The 15,871-nt window shown below is 38.1% G+C and overlaps 21 non-coding genes across 21 annotated transcripts; all 21 read right to left on the bottom strand.

Moving 5' to 3' along the window:
• Positions 1-252: 252 nt before the first annotated feature.
• Positions 253-325, bottom strand: trnar-ucg (transfer RNA arginine (anticodon UCG)). The gene has a single exon. It is a non-coding gene; the product is annotated as a tRNA-Arg (tRNA).
• Positions 326-949: 624 nt separating this feature from the next.
• Positions 950-1,020, bottom strand: trnag-ccc (transfer RNA glycine (anticodon CCC)). Its single transcript has one exon. It is a non-coding gene; the product is annotated as a tRNA-Gly (tRNA).
• A 652-nt stretch (positions 1,021-1,672) lies between these two features.
• trnar-ucg (transfer RNA arginine (anticodon UCG)) lies at positions 1,673-1,745 on the bottom strand. Its single transcript has one exon. It is a non-coding gene; the product is annotated as a tRNA-Arg (tRNA).
• A 624-nt stretch (positions 1,746-2,369) lies between these two features.
• Positions 2,370-2,440, bottom strand: trnag-ccc (transfer RNA glycine (anticodon CCC)). The gene has a single exon. It is a non-coding gene; the product is annotated as a tRNA-Gly (tRNA).
• Positions 2,441-3,092: 652 nt separating this feature from the next.
• On the bottom strand, positions 3,093-3,165 carry trnar-ucg (transfer RNA arginine (anticodon UCG)). Its single transcript has one exon. It is a non-coding gene; the product is annotated as a tRNA-Arg (tRNA).
• A 624-nt stretch (positions 3,166-3,789) lies between these two features.
• trnag-ccc (transfer RNA glycine (anticodon CCC)) lies at positions 3,790-3,860 on the bottom strand. The gene has a single exon. It is a non-coding gene; the product is annotated as a tRNA-Gly (tRNA).
• Positions 3,861-4,511: 651 nt separating this feature from the next.
• On the bottom strand, positions 4,512-4,584 carry trnar-ucg (transfer RNA arginine (anticodon UCG)). Its single transcript has one exon. It is a non-coding gene; the product is annotated as a tRNA-Arg (tRNA).
• A 624-nt stretch (positions 4,585-5,208) lies between these two features.
• On the bottom strand, positions 5,209-5,279 carry trnag-ccc (transfer RNA glycine (anticodon CCC)). The gene has a single exon. It is a non-coding gene; the product is annotated as a tRNA-Gly (tRNA).
• A 651-nt stretch (positions 5,280-5,930) lies between these two features.
• Positions 5,931-6,003, bottom strand: trnar-ucg (transfer RNA arginine (anticodon UCG)). The gene has a single exon. It is a non-coding gene; the product is annotated as a tRNA-Arg (tRNA).
• Positions 6,004-6,627: 624 nt separating this feature from the next.
• trnag-ccc (transfer RNA glycine (anticodon CCC)) lies at positions 6,628-6,698 on the bottom strand. Its single transcript has one exon. It is a non-coding gene; the product is annotated as a tRNA-Gly (tRNA).
• Positions 6,699-7,496: 798 nt separating this feature from the next.
• trnag-ccc (transfer RNA glycine (anticodon CCC)) lies at positions 7,497-7,567 on the bottom strand. The gene has a single exon. It is a non-coding gene; the product is annotated as a tRNA-Gly (tRNA).
• Positions 7,568-8,365: 798 nt separating this feature from the next.
• On the bottom strand, positions 8,366-8,436 carry trnag-ccc (transfer RNA glycine (anticodon CCC)). Its single transcript has one exon. It is a non-coding gene; the product is annotated as a tRNA-Gly (tRNA).
• A 644-nt stretch (positions 8,437-9,080) lies between these two features.
• trnar-ucg (transfer RNA arginine (anticodon UCG)) lies at positions 9,081-9,153 on the bottom strand. The gene has a single exon. It is a non-coding gene; the product is annotated as a tRNA-Arg (tRNA).
• A 624-nt stretch (positions 9,154-9,777) lies between these two features.
• Positions 9,778-9,848, bottom strand: trnag-ccc (transfer RNA glycine (anticodon CCC)). The gene has a single exon. It is a non-coding gene; the product is annotated as a tRNA-Gly (tRNA).
• Positions 9,849-10,646: 798 nt separating this feature from the next.
• trnag-ccc (transfer RNA glycine (anticodon CCC)) lies at positions 10,647-10,717 on the bottom strand. Its single transcript has one exon. It is a non-coding gene; the product is annotated as a tRNA-Gly (tRNA).
• Positions 10,718-11,515: 798 nt separating this feature from the next.
• Positions 11,516-11,586, bottom strand: trnag-ccc (transfer RNA glycine (anticodon CCC)). The gene has a single exon. It is a non-coding gene; the product is annotated as a tRNA-Gly (tRNA).
• Positions 11,587-12,230: 644 nt separating this feature from the next.
• On the bottom strand, positions 12,231-12,303 carry trnar-ucg (transfer RNA arginine (anticodon UCG)). Its single transcript has one exon. It is a non-coding gene; the product is annotated as a tRNA-Arg (tRNA).
• Positions 12,304-12,927: 624 nt separating this feature from the next.
• trnag-ccc (transfer RNA glycine (anticodon CCC)) lies at positions 12,928-12,998 on the bottom strand. Its single transcript has one exon. It is a non-coding gene; the product is annotated as a tRNA-Gly (tRNA).
• Positions 12,999-13,649: 651 nt separating this feature from the next.
• On the bottom strand, positions 13,650-13,722 carry trnar-ucg (transfer RNA arginine (anticodon UCG)). The gene has a single exon. It is a non-coding gene; the product is annotated as a tRNA-Arg (tRNA).
• A 624-nt stretch (positions 13,723-14,346) lies between these two features.
• On the bottom strand, positions 14,347-14,417 carry trnag-ccc (transfer RNA glycine (anticodon CCC)). The gene has a single exon. It is a non-coding gene; the product is annotated as a tRNA-Gly (tRNA).
• Positions 14,418-15,215: 798 nt separating this feature from the next.
• Positions 15,216-15,286, bottom strand: trnag-ccc (transfer RNA glycine (anticodon CCC)). Its single transcript has one exon. It is a non-coding gene; the product is annotated as a tRNA-Gly (tRNA).
• Between the last annotated feature and the right edge of the window lie 585 nt (positions 15,287-15,871).

Here is a 15,871-nt window from a genome sequence, read left to right on the forward strand (position 1 = left end):
AAGAACGCAATGTTACTTTTCACGTTTTATAAGATTGCGCTCATTGAAATCACTCAGAAATAAACGTGTGGACAAAGCTTTAGGCTGTGGCACATAATATGGCAATTCTTGCAGTTTGTGTCCTGTCAATACAATTCCTCTTAAAGATAAGACTGCCCAAGGAATCATGCAGAGGATTTTATAGAAAGTCCATAGACCAATGCGGCTGAACGCCATTAGGTATGATATGCTTTTTCCATCTAATTTATAAGTTGACCCAGATGGGACTCGAACCCACAATCCTCAGCTCCGAAGGCTGATGCCTTATCCATTAGGCCACTGGGCCTCTGCACTAATTGATAAAGTTGTAACAAGCTTTATATGTGCTCATGCATCTGTTTACTCATGTCCTTTGGCTTTCACGAGGACTTGGCTATGCCATTTCCTTCCTCACAATGTTGTGCACTTTGAAATTCACTAAAAAATAAAGTTGAGGACAAGAGAGTAGAGGTTGCAAGAGGCAGGCGATGAGCTTAATCTGTCTGGTGAGCTGAGCTCTATGGCTGTTGTTACTGAGTGTAAAATTCCGCCTACCTCATAACAACTTTCGTTGACTCAAGACAGCTCTGTCTCTTGCAGTTCATTCAGAATATAGATCTTGGAACCAAAGCCAACGATTTTTAATGGCTGGGACTTAATTCGATTAAGACAAGATGGTTTACTTGTGAATGTATTCCCTCTAGTCACATATCAGTTAGCACTAACAGGACAAGGCGACACAATAGTCAGTACAGAGATATTGTGGTAATCATTAGGGCACTGGGAACATAAAAGCACAGAAGTAAAGAAAATTTTCGCTGTAGATATTGCTTTCTCACCTGAAAGAGCACAATAATATTCACACCTGTGTTTAGCATTTGGCAATACATTTTGTCTTGTTTTACAAAGTCATGAAAAGGAAACCAGTGGATGCGCCAGCCGGGAATCGAACCCGGGTTACAAGAATGGGAATCTTGCATGATACCACTACACCACTGGCACTTGATTAACAGCAAAATTTTGGATCCTATGTGTACATTTATTAACAGATTACATTCTCTTTTTACAGTACATCTCCAAGTGCAGATTGACGTTTAGTTTATGGTCACCAAGATGTGTGATTTAGATTGATATGCCGGTATTAGTGATTTGAGATTCCAAGGTCTACATTTTCAACCAAAAACTTTTTTTTTCCATTACATAAAAACAGATTCAAATAGGGTTCCTACAGACAATTTGTAGCCCAAAATAGATTTCAATTTATCCTGTTTCCCCTGAGACAAGAGTGGATTGACATATTCAAAAATTCAGATGATTTGGTCAGTGCTGAATTCAGCTAAAAATCAATACCTGCTCTCAAGAATAATGCAAAATAGCAGGACATAATATTTACTGTCTTGAAAAGAACGCAATGTTACTTTTCACGTTTTATAAGATTGCGCTCATTGAAATCACTCAGAAATAAACGTGTGGACAAAGATTTAGGCTGTGGCACATAATATGGCAATTCTTGCAGTTTGTGTCCTGTCAATACAATTCCTCTTAAAGATAAGACTGCCCAAGGAATCATGCAGAGGATTTTATAGAAAGTCCATAGACCAATGCGGCTGAACGCCATTAGGCATGATAAGCTTTTTCCATCTAATTTATAAGTTGACCCAGATGGGACTCGAACCCACAATCCTCAGCTCCGAAGGCTGATGCCTTATCCATTAGGCCACTGGGCCTCTGCAGTAATTGATAAAGTTGTAACAAGCTTTATATGTGCTCATGCATCTGTTTACTCATGTCCTTTGGCTTTCACGAGGACTTGGCTATGCCATTTCCTTCCTCACAATGTTGTGCACTTTGAAATTCACTAAAAAATAAAGTTGAGGACAAGAGAGTAGAGGTTGCAAGAGGCAGGCGATGAGCTTAATCTGTCTGGTGAGCTGAGCTCTATGGCTGTTGTTACTGAGTGTAAAATTCCACCTACCTCATAACAACTTTCGTTGACTTAAGACAGCTGTGTCTCTTGCAGTTCATTCAGAATATAGATCTTGGAACCAAAGCCAACGATTTTTAATGGCTGGGACTTAATTCGATTAAGACAAGATGGTTTACTTGTGAATGTATTCCCTCTAGTCACATATCAGTTAGCACTAACAGGACGAGGCGACACAATAGTCAGTACAGAGATATTGTGGTAATCATTAGGGCACTGGGAACATAAAAGCACAGAAGTAAAGAAAATTTTCGCTGTAGATATTGCTTTCTCACCTGAAAGAGCACAATAATATTCACGCCTGTGTTTAGCATTTGGCAATACATTTTGTCTTGTTTTACAAAGTCATGAAAAGGAACCCATTGGATGCGCCAGCCGGGAATCGAACCCAGATTACAAGAATGGGAATCTTGCATGATACCACTACACCACTGGCACTTGATTAACAGCAAAATTTTGGATCCTATGTGTACATTTATTAACAGATTACATTCTCTTTTTACAGTACATCTCCAAGTGCAGATTGACGTTTAGTTTATGGTCACCAAGATGTGTGATTTAGATTGATATGCCGGTATTAGTGATTTGAGATTCCAAGGTCTACATTTTCAACCAAAAACTTTTTTTTTCCATTACATAAAAACAGATTCAAATAGGGTTCCTACAGACAATTTGTAGCCCAAAATAGATTTCAATTTATCCTGTTTCCCCTGAGACAAGAGTGGATTGACATATTCAAAAATTCAGATGATTTGGTCAGTGCTGAATTCAGCTAAAAATCAATACCTGCTCTCAAGAATAATGCAAAATAGCAGGACATAATATTTACTGTCTTGAAAAGAACGCAATGTTACTTTTCACGTTTTATAAGATTGCGCTCATTGAAATCACTCAGAAATAAACGTGTGGACAAAGATTTAGGCTGTGGCACATAATATGGCAATTCTTGCAGTTTGTGTCCTGTCAATACAATTCCTCTTAAAGATAAGACTGCCCAAGGAATCATGCAGAGGATTTTATAGAAAGTCCATAGACCAATGCGGCTGAACGCCATTAGGCATGATAAGCTTTTTCCATCTAATTTATAAGTTGACCCAGATGGGACTCGAACCCACAATCCTCAGCTCCGAAGGCTGATGCCTTATCCATTAGGCCACTGGGCCTCTGCAGTAATTGATAAAGTTGTAACAAGCTTTATATGTGCTCATGCATCTGTTTACTCATGTCCTTTGGCTTTCACGAGGACTTGGCTATGCCATTTCCTTCCTCACAATGTTGTGCACTTTGAAATTCACTAAAAAATAAAGTTGAGGACAAGAGAGTAGAGGTTGCAAGAGGCAGGCGATGAGCTTAATCTGTCTGGTGAGCTGAGCTCTATGGCTGTTGTTACTGAGTGTAAAATTCCACCTACCTCATAACAACTTTCGTTGACTTAAGACAGCTGTGTCTCTTGCAGTTCATTCAGAATATAGATCTTGGAACCAAAGCCAACGATTTTTAATGGCTGGGACTTAATTCGATTAAGACAAGATGGTTTACTTGTGAATGTATTCCCTCTAGTCACATATCAGTTAGCACTAACAGGACGAGGCGACACAATAGTCAGTACAGAGATATTGTGGTAATCATTAGGGCACTGGGAACATAAAAGCACAGAAGTAAAGAAAATTTTCGCTGTAGATATTGCTTTCTCACCTGAAAGAGCACAATAATATTCACGCCTGTGTTTAGCATTTGGCAATACATTTTGTCTTGTTTTACAAAGTCATGAAAAGGAACCCATTGGATGCGCCAGCCGGGAATCGAACCCAGATTACAAGAATGGGAATCTTGCATGATACCACTACACCACTGGCACTTGATTAACAGCAAAATTTTGGATCCTATGTGTGCATTTATTAACAGATTACATTCTCTTTTTACAGTACATCTCCAAGTGCAGATTGAAGTTTAGTTTATGGTGACCAAGATGTGTGATTTAGATTGATATGCCGGTATTAGTGATTTGAGATTCCAAGGTATACATTTTCAAGCCAAAACTTTTTTTTCCATTACATAAAAACAGATTCAAATAGGGTTCCTACAGACAATTTGTAGCCCAAAATAGATTTCAATTCATCCTGTTTCCCCTGAGACAAGAGTGGATTGACATATTCAAAAATTCAGATGATTTGGTCAGTGCTGAATTCAGCTAAAAATCAATACCTGCTCTCAAGAATAATGCAAAATAGCAGGACATAATATTTACTGTCTTGAAAAGAACGCAATGTTACTTTTCACGTTTTATAAGATTGCGCTCATTGAAATCACTCAGAAATAAACGTGTGGACAAAGATTTAGGCTGTGGCACATAATATGGCAATTCTTGCAGTTTGTGTCCTGTCAATACAATTCCTCTTAAAGATAAGACTGCCCAAGGAATCATGCAGAGGATTTTATAGAAAGTCCATAGACCAATGCGGCTGAACGCCATTAGGCATGATATGCTTTTTCCATCTAATTTATAAGTTGAACCAGATGGGACTCGAACCCACAATCCTCAGCTCCGAAGGCTGATGCCTTATCCATTAGGCCACTGGGCCTCTGCACTAATTGATAAAGTTGTAACAAGCTTTATTTGTGCTCATGCATCTGTTTACTCATGTTCTTTGGCTTTCACGAGGACTTGGCTATGCCATTTCCTTCCTCACAATGTTGTGCACTTTGAAATTCACTAAAAAATAAAGTTGAGGACAAGAGAGTAGAGGTTGCAAGAGGCAGGCGATGAGCTTAATCTGTCTGGTGAGCTGAGCTCTATGGCTGTTGTTACTGAGTGTAAAATTCCGCCTACCTCATAACAACTTTCGTTGACTTAAGACAGCTGTGTCTCTTGCAGTTCATTCAGAATATAGATCTTGGAACCAAAGCCAATGATTTTTAATGGCTGGGACTTAATTCGATTAAGACAAGATGGTTTACTTGTGAATGTATTCCCTCTAGTCACATATCAGTTAGCACTAACAGGACGAGGCGACACAATAGTCAGTACAGAGATATTGTGGTAATCATTAGGGCACTGGGAACATAAAAGCACAGAAGTAAAGAAAATTTTCGCTGTAGATATTGCTTTCTCACCTGAAAGAGCACAATAATATTCACACCTGTGTTTAGCATTTGGCAATACATTTTGTCTTGTTTTACAAAGTCATGAAAAGGAACCCATTGGATGCGCCAGCCGGGAATCGAACCCGGGTTACAAGAATGGGAATCTTGCATGATACCACTACACCACTGGCACTTGATTAAGAGCAAAATTTTGGATCCTATGTGTGCATTTATTAACAGATTACATTCTCTTTTTACAGTACATCTCCAAGTGCAGATTGAAGTTTAGTTTATGGTCACCAAGATGTGTGATTTAGATTGATATGCCGGTATTAGTGATTTGAGATTCCAAGGTATACATTTTCAAGCCAAAACTTTTTTTTCCATTACATAAAAACAGATTCAAATAGGGTTCCTACAGACAATTTGTAGCCCAAAATAGATTTCAATTCATCCTGTTTCCCCTGAGACAAGAGTGGATTGACATATTCAAAAATTCAGATGATTTGGTCAGTGCTGAATTCAGCTAAAAATCAATACCTGCTCTCAAGAATAATGCAAAATAGCAGGACATAATATTTACTGTCTTGAAAAGAACGCAATGTTACTTTTCACGTTTTATAAGATTGCGCTCATTGAAATCACTCAGAAATAAACGTGTGGACAAAGATTTAGGCTGTGGCACATAATATGGCAATTCTTGCAGTTTGTGTCCTGTCAATACAATTCCTCTTAAAGATAAGTCTGCCCAAGGAATCATGCAGAGGATTTTATAGAAAGTCCATAGACCAATGCGGCTGAACGCCATTAGGCATGATAAGCTTTTTCCATCTAATTTATAAGTTGACCCAGATGGGACTCGAACCCACAATCCTCAGCTCCGAAGGCTGATGCCTTATCCATTAGGCCACTGGGCCTCTGCACTAATTGATAAAGTTGTAACAAGCTTTATATGTGCTCATGCATCTGTTTACTCATGTCCTTTGGCTTTCACGAGGACTTGGCTATGCCATTTCCTTCCTCACAATGTTGTGCACTTTGAAATTCACTAAAAAATAAAGTTGAGGACAAGAGAGTAGAGGTTGCAAGAGGCAGGCGATGAGCTTAATCTGTCTGGTGAGCTGAGCTCTATGGCTGTTGTTACTGAGTGTAAAATTCCGCCTACCTCATAACAACTTTCGTTGACTTAAGACAGCTGTGTCTCTTGCAGTTCATTCAGAATATAGATCTTGGAACCAAAGCCAACGATTTTTAATGGCTGGGACTTAATTCGATTAAGACAAGATGGTTTACTTGTGAATGTATTCCCTCTAGTCACATATCAGTTAGCACTAACAGGACGAGGCGACACAATAGTCAGTACAGAGATATTGTGGTAATCATTAGGGCACTGGGAACATAAAAGCACAGAAGTAAAGAAAATTTTCGCTGTAGATATTGCTTTCTCACCTGAAAGAGCACAATAATATTCACGCCTGTGTTTAGCATTTGGCAATACATTTTGTCTTGTTTTACAAAGTCATGAAAAGGAACCCATTGGATGCGCCAGCCGGGAATCGAACCCAGGTTACAAGAATGGGAATCTTGCATGATACCACTACACCACTGGCACTTGATTAACTGCAAAATTTTGGATCCTATGTGTGCATTTATTAACAGATTACATTCTCTTTTTACAGTACATCTCCAAGTGCAGATTGAAGTTTAGTTTATGGTCACCAAGATGTGTGATTTAGATTGATATGCCGGTATTAGTGATTTGAGATTCCAAGGTATACATTTTCAAGCCAAAACTTTTTTTTCCATTACATAAAAACAGATTCAAATAGGGTTCCTACAGACAATTTGTAGCCCAAAATAGATTTCAATTCATCCTGTTTCCCCTGAGACAAGAGTGGATTGACATATTCAAAAATTCAGATGATTTGGTCAGTGCTGAATTCAGCTAAAAATCAATACCTGCTCTCAAGAATAATGCAAAATAGCAGGACATAATATTTACTGTCTTGTTACTGAGTGTAAAATTCCGCCTACCTCATAACAACTTTCGTTGACTTAAGACAGCTGTGTCTCTTGCAGTTCATTCAGAATATAGATCTTGGAACCAAAGCCAACGATTTTTAATGGCTGGGACTTAATTCGATTAAGACAAGATGGTTTACTTGTGAATGTATTCCCTCTAGTCACATATCAGTTAGCACTAACAGGACGAGGCGACACAATAGTCAGTACAGAGATATTGTGGTAATTATTAGGGCACTGGGAACATAAAAGCACAGAAGTAAAGAAAATTTTCGCTGTAGATATTGCTTTCTCACCTGAAAGAGCACAATAATATTCACACCTGTGTTTAGCATTTGGCAATACATTTTGTCTTGTTTTACAAAGTCATGAAAAGGAACCCATTGGATGCGCCAGCCGGGAATCGAACCCGGGTTACAAGAATGGGAATCTTGCATGATACCACTACACCACTGGCACTTGATTAAGAGCAAAATTTTGGATCCTATGTGTGCATTTATTAACAGATTACATTCTCTTTTTACAGTACATCTCCAAGTGCAGATTGAAGTTTAGTTTATGGTCACCAAGATGTGTGATTTAGATTGATATGCCGGTATTAGTGATTTGAGATTCCAAGGTATACATTTTCAAGCCAAAACTTTTTTTTCCATTACATAAAAACAGATTCAAATAGGGTTCCTACAGACAATTTGTAGCCCAAAATAGATTTCAATTCATCCTGTTTCCCCTGAGACAAGAGTGGATTGACATATTCAAAAATTCAGATGATTTGGTCAGTGCTGAATTCAGCTAAAAATCAATACCTGCTCTCAAGAATAATGCAAAATAGCAGGACATAATATTTACTGTCTTGTTACTGAGTGTAAAATTCCGCCTACCTCATAACAACTTTCGTTGACTTAAGACAGCTGTGTCTCTTGCAGTTCATTCAGAATATAGATCTTGGAACCAAAGCCAACGATTTTTAATGGCTGGGACTTAATTCGATTAAGACAAGATGGTTTACTTGTGAATGTATTCCCTCTAGTCACATATCAGTTAGCACTAACAGGACGAGGCGACACAATAGTCAGTACAGAGATATTGTGGTAATTATTAGGGCACTGGGAACATAAAAGCACAGAAGTAAAGAAAATTTTCGCTGTAGATATTGCTTTCTCACCTGAAAGAGCACAATAATATTCACACCTGTGTTTAGCATTTGGCAATACATTTTGTCTTGTTTTACAAAGTCATGAAAAGGAACCCATTGGATGCGCCAGCCGGGAATCGAACCCGGGTTACAAGAATGGGAATCTTGCATGATACCACTACACCACTGGCACTTGATTAACAGCAAAATTTTGGATCCTATGTGTGCATTTATTAACAGATTACATTCTCTTTTTACAGTACATCTCCAAGTGCAGATTGAAGTTTAGTTTATGGTCACCAAGATGTGTGATTTAGATTGATATGCCGGTATTAGTGATTTGAGATTCCAAGGTATACATTTTCAAGCCAAAACTTTTTTTTCCATTACATAAAAACAGATTCAAATAGGGTTCCTACAGACAATTTGTAGCCCAAAATAGATTTCAATTCATCCTGTTTCCCCTGAGACAAGAGTGGATTGACATATTCAAAAATTCAGATGATTTGGTCAGTGCTGAATTCAGCTAAAAATCAATACCTGCTCTCAAGAATAATGCAAAATAGCAGGACATAATATTTACTGTCTTGAAAAGAACGCAATGTTACTTTTCACGTTTTATAAGATTGCGCTCATTGAAATCACTCAGAAATAAACGTGTGGACAAAGATTTAGGCTGTGGCACATAATATGGCAATTCTTGCAGTTTGTGTCCTGTCAATACAATTCCTCTTAAAGATAAGTCTGCCCAAGGAATCATGCAGAGGATTTTATAGAAAGTCCATAGACCAATGCGGCTGAACGCCATGATATGCTTTTTCCATCTAATTTATAAGTTGACCCAGATGGGACTCGAACCCACAATCCTCAGCTCCGAAGGCTGATGCCTTATCCATTAGGCCACTGGGCCTCTGCACTAATTGATAAAGTTGTAACAAGCTTTATATGTGCTCATGCATCTGTTTACTCATGTCCTTTGGCTTTCACGAGGACTTGGCTATGCCATTTCCTTCCTCACAATGTTGTGCACTTTGAAATTCACTAAAAAATAAAGTTGAGGACAAGAGAGTAGAGGTTGCAAGAGGCAGGCGATGAGCTTAATCTGTCTGGTGAGCTGAGCTCTATGGCTGTTGTTACTGAGTGTAAAATTCCGCCTACCTCATAACAACTTTCGTTGACTTAAGACAGCTGTGTCTCTTGCAGTTCATTCAGAATATAGATCTTGGAACCAAAGCCAACGATTTTTAATGGCTGGGACTTAATTCGATTAAGACAAGATGGTTTACTTGTGAATGTATTCCCTCTAGTCACATATCAGTTAGCACTAACAGGACGAGGCGACACAATAGTCAGTACAGAGATATTGTGGTAATCATTAGGGCACTGGGAACATAAAAGCACAGAAGTAAAGAAAATTTTCGCTGTAGATATTGCTTTCTCACCTGAAAGAGCACAATAATATTCACGCCTGTGTTTAGCATTTGGCAATACATTTTGTCTTGTTTTACAAAGTCATGAAAAGGAACCCATTGGATGCGCCAGCCGGGAATCGAACCCAGGTTACAAGAATGGGAATCTTGCATGATACCACTACACCACTGGCACTTGATTAACTGCAAAATTTTGGATCCTATGTGTGCATTTATTAACAGATTACATTCTCTTTTTACAGTACATCTCCAAGTGCAGATTGAAGTTTAGTTTATGGTCACCAAGATGTGTGATTTAGATTGATATGCCGGTATTAGTGATTTGAGATTCCAAGGTATACATTTTCAAGCCAAAACTTTTTTTTCCATTACATAAAAACAGATTCAAATAGGGTTCCTACAGACAATTTGTAGCCCAAAATAGATTTCAATTCATCCTGTTTCCCCTGAGACAAGAGTGGATTGACATATTCAAAAATTCAGATGATTTGGTCAGTGCTGAATTCAGCTAAAAATCAATACCTGCTCTCAAGAATAATGCAAAATAGCAGGACATAATATTTACTGTCTTGTTACTGAGTGTAAAATTCCGCCTACCTCATAACAACTTTCGTTGACTTAAGACAGCTGTGTCTCTTGCAGTTCATTCAGAATATAGATCTTGGAACCAAAGCCAACGATTTTTAATGGCTGGGACTTAATTCGATTAAGACAAGATGGTTTACTTGTGAATGTATTCCCTCTAGTCACATATCAGTTAGCACTAACAGGACGAGGCGACACAATAGTCAGTACAGAGATATTGTGGTAATTATTAGGGCACTGGGAACATAAAAGCACAGAAGTAAAGAAAATTTTCGCTGTAGATATTGCTTTCTCACCTGAAAGAGCACAATAATATTCACACCTGTGTTTAGCATTTGGCAATACATTTTGTCTTGTTTTACAAAGTCATGAAAAGGAACCCATTGGATGCGCCAGCCGGGAATCGAACCCGGGTTACAAGAATGGGAATCTTGCATGATACCACTACACCACTGGCACTTGATTAAGAGCAAAATTTTGGATCCTATGTGTGCATTTATTAACAGATTACATTCTCTTTTTACAGTACATCTCCAAGTGCAGATTGAAGTTTAGTTTATGGTCACCAAGATGTGTGATTTAGATTGATATGCCGGTATTAGTGATTTGAGATTCCAAGGTATACATTTTCAAGCCAAAACTTTTTTTTCCATTACATAAAAACAGATTCAAATAGGGTTCCTACAGACAATTTGTAGCCCAAAATAGATTTCAATTCATCCTGTTTCCCCTGAGACAAGAGTGGATTGACATATTCAAAAATTCAGATGATTTGGTCAGTGCTGAATTCAGCTAAAAATCAATACCTGCTCTCAAGAATAATGCAAAATAGCAGGACATAATATTTACTGTCTTGTTACTGAGTGTAAAATTCCGCCTACCTCATAACAACTTTCGTTGACTTAAGACAGCTGTGTCTCTTGCAGTTCATTCAGAATATAGATCTTGGAACCAAAGCCAACGATTTTTAATGGCTGGGACTTAATTCGATTAAGACAAGATGGTTTACTTGTGAATGTATTCCCTCTAGTCACATATCAGTTAGCACTAACAGGACGAGGCGACACAATAGTCAGTACAGAGATATTGTGGTAATTATTAGGGCACTGGGAACATAAAAGCACAGAAGTAAAGAAAATTTTCGCTGTAGATATTGCTTTCTCACCTGAAAGAGCACAATAATATTCACACCTGTGTTTAGCATTTGGCAATACATTTTGTCTTGTTTTACAAAGTCATGAAAAGGAACCCATTGGATGCGCCAGCCGGGAATCGAACCCGGGTTACAAGAATGGGAATCTTGCATGATACCACTACACCACTGGCACTTGATTAACAGCAAAATTTTGGATCCTATGTGTGCATTTATTAACAGATTACATTCTCTTTTTACAGTACATCTCCAAGTGCAGATTGAAGTTTAGTTTATGGTCACCAAGATGTGTGATTTAGATTGATATGCCGGTATTAGTGATTTGAGATTCCAAGGTATACATTTTCAAGCCAAAACTTTTTTTTCCATTACATAAAAACAGATTCAAATAGGGTTCCTACAGACAATTTGTAGCCCAAAATAGATTTCAATTCATCCTGTTTCCCCTGAGACAAGAGTGGATTGACATATTCAAAAATTCAGATGATTTGGTCAGTGCTGAATTCAGCTAAAAATCAATACCTGCTCTCAAGAATAATGCAAAATAGCAGGACATAATATTTACTGTCTTGAAAAGAACGCAATGTTACTTTTCACGTTTTATAAGATTGCGCTCATTGAAATCACTCAGAAATAAACGTGTGGACAAAGATTTAGGCTGTGGCACATAATATGGCAATTCTTGCAGTTTGTGTCCTGTCAATACAATTCCTCTTAAAGATAAGTCTGCCCAAGGAATCATGCAGAGGATTTTATAGAAAGTCCATAGACCAATGCGGCTGAACGCCATGATATGCTTTTTCCATCTAATTTATAAGTTGACCCAGATGGGACTCGAACCCACAATCCTCAGCTCCGAAGGCTGATGCCTTATCCATTAGGCCACTGGGCCTCTGCACTAATTGATAAAGTTGTAACAAGCTTTATATGTGCTCATGCATCTGTTTACTCATGTCCTTTGGCTTTCACGAGGACTTGGCTATGCCATTTCCTTCCTCACAATGTTGTGCACTTTGAAATTCACTAAAAAATAAAGTTGAGGACAAGAGAGTAGAGGTTGCAAGAGGCAGGCGATGAGCTTAATCTGTCTGGTGAGCTGAGCTCTATGGCTGTTGTTACTGAGTGTAAAATTCCGCCTACCTCATAACAACTTTCGTTGACTTAAGACAGCTGTGTCTCTTGCAGTTCATTCAGAATATAGATCTTGGAACCAAAGCCAACGATTTTTAATGGCTGGGACTTAATTCGATTAAGACAAGATGGTTTACTTGTGAATGTATTCCCTCTAGTCACATATCAGTTAGCACTAACAGGACGAGGCGACACAATAGTCAGTACAGAGATATTGTGGTAATCATTAGGGCACTGGGAACATAAAAGCACAGAAGTAAAGAAAATTTTCGCTGTAGATATTGCTTTCTCACCTGAAAGAGCACAATAATATTCACGCCTGTGTTTAGCATTTGGCAATACATTTTGTCTTGTTTTACAAAGTCATGAAAAGGAACCCATTAGATGCGCCAGCCGGGAATCGAACCCGGGTTACAAGAATGGGAATCTTGCATGATACCACTACACCACTGGCACTTGATTAACAGCAAAATTTTGGATCCTATGTGTGCATTTATTAACAGATTACATTCTCTTTTTACAGTACATCTCCAAGTGCAGATTGAAGTTTAGTTTATGGTCACCAAGATGTGTGATTTAGATTGATATGCCGGTATTAGTGATTTGAGATTCCAAGGTATACATTTTCAAGCCAAAACTTTTTTTTCCATTACATAAAAACAGATTCAAATAGGGTTCCTACAGACAATTTGTAGCCCAAAATAGATTTCAATTCATCCTGTTTCCCCTGAGACAAGAGTGGATTGACATATTCAAAAATTCAGATGATTTGGTCAGTGCTGAATTCAGCTAAAAATCAATACCTGCTCTCAAGAATAATGCAAAATAGCAGGACATAATATTTACTGTCTTGAAAAGAACGCAATGTTACTTTTCACGTTTTATAAGATTGCGCTCATTGAAATCACTCAGAAATAAACGTGTGGACAAAGATTTAGGCTGTGGCACATAATATGGCAATTCTTGCAGTTTGTGTCCTGTCAATACAATTCCTCTTAAAGATAAGTCTGCCCAAGGAATCATGCAGAGGATTTTATAGAAAGTCCATAGACCAATGCGGCTGAACGCCATTAGGCATGATAAGCTTTTTCCATCTAATTTATAAGTTGACCCAGATGGGACTCGAACCCACAATCCTCAGCTCCGAAGGCTGATGCCTTATCCATTAGGCCACTGGGCCTCTGCACTAATTGATAAAGTTGTAACAAGCTTTATATGTGCTCATGCATCTGTTTACTCATGTCCTTTGGCTTTCACGAGGACTTGGCTATGCCATTTCCTTCCTCACAATGTTGTGCACTTTGAAATTCACTAAAAAATAAAGTTGAGGACAAGAGAGTAGAGGTTGCAAGAGGCAGGCGATGAGCTTAATCTGTCTGGTGAGCTGAGCTCTATGGCTGTTGTTACTGAGTGTAAAATTCCGCCTACCTCATAACAACTTTCGTTGACTTAAGACAGCTGTGTCTCTTGCAGTTCATTCAGAATATAGATCTTGGAACCAAAGCCAACGATTTTTAATGGCTGGGACTTAATTCGATTAAGACAAGATGGTTTACTTGTGAATGTATTCCCTCTAGTCACATATCAGTTAGCACTAACAGGACGAGGCGACACAATAGTCAGTACAGAGATATTGTGGTAATCATTAGGGCACTGGGAACATAAAAGCACAGAAGTAAAGAAAATTTTCGCTGTAGATATTGCTTTCTCACCTGAAAGAGCACAATAATATTCACGCCTGTGTTTAGCATTTGGCAATACATTTTGTCTTGTTTTACAAAGTCATGAAAAGGAACCCATTGGATGCGCCAGCCGGGAATCGAACCCAGGTTACAAGAATGGGAATCTTGCATGATACCACTACACCACTGGCACTTGATTAACTGCAAAATTTTGGATCCTATGTGTGCATTTATTAACAGATTACATTCTCTTTTTACAGTACATCTCCAAGTGCAGATTGAAGTTTAGTTTATGGTCACCAAGATGTGTGATTTAGATTGATATGCCGGTATTAGTGATTTGAGATTCCAAGGTATACATTTTCAAGCCAAAACTTTTTTTTCCATTACATAAAAACAGATTCAAATAGGGTTCCTACAGACAATTTGTAGCCCAAAATAGATTTCAATTCATCCTGTTTCCCCTGAGACAAGAGTGGATTGACATATTCAAAAATTCAGATGATTTGGTCAGTGCTGAATTCAGCTAAAAATCAATACCTGCTCTCAAGAATAATGCAAAATAGCAGGACATAATATTTACTGTCTTGTTACTGAGTGTAAAATTCCGCCTACCTCATAACAACTTTCGTTGACTTAAGACAGCTGTGTCTCTTGCAGTTCATTCAGAATATAGATCTTGGAACCAAAGCCAACGATTTTTAATGGCTGGGACTTAATTCGATTAAGACAAGATGGTTTACTTGTGAATGTATTCCCTCTAGTCACATATCAGTTAGCACTAACAGGACGAGGCGACACAATAGTCAGTACAGAGATATTGTGGTAATTATTAGGGCACTGGGAACATAAAAGCACAGAAGTAAAGAAAATTTTCGCTGTAGATATTGCTTTCTCACCTGAAAGAGCACAATAATATTCACACCTGTGTTTAGCATTTGGCAATAAATTTTATCTTGTTTTACAAAGTCATGAAAAGGAACCCATTGGATGCGCCAGCCGGGAATCGAACCCGGGTTACAAGAATGGGAATCTTGCATGATACCACTACACCACTGGCACTTGATTAAGAGCAAAATTTTGGATCCTATGTGTGCATTTATTAACAGATTACATTCTCTTTTTACAGTACATCTCCAAGTGCAGATTGAAGTTTAGTTTATGGTCACCAAGATGTGTGATTTAGATTGATATGCCGGTATTAGTGATTTGAGATTCCAAGGTATACATTTTCAAGCCAAAACTTTTTTTTCCATTACATAAAAACAGATTCAAATAGGGTTCCTACAGACAATTTGTAGCCCAAAATAGATTTCAATTCATCCTGTTTCCCCTGAGACAAGAGTGGATTGACATATTCAAAAATTCAGATGATTTGGTCAGTGCTGAATTCAGCTAAAAATCAATACCTGCTCTCAAGAATAATGCAAAATAGCAGGACATAATATTTACTGTCTTGAAAAGAACGCAATGTTACTTTTCACGTTTTATAAGATTGCGCTCATTGAAATCACTCAGAAATAAACGTGTGGACAAAGATTTAGGCTGTGGCACATAATATGGCAATTCTTGCAGTTTGTGTCCTGTCAATACAATTCCTCTTAAAGATAAGTCTGCCCAAGGAATCATGCAGAGGATTTTATAGAA

This window comes from Hoplias malabaricus, chromosome 11 (genome assembly GCF_029633855.1).
Source record: "Hoplias malabaricus isolate fHopMal1 chromosome 11, fHopMal1.hap1, whole genome shotgun sequence".
In the NCBI taxonomy this organism is placed as follows: Eukaryota; Metazoa; Chordata; class Actinopteri; order Characiformes; family Erythrinidae; genus Hoplias; species Hoplias malabaricus.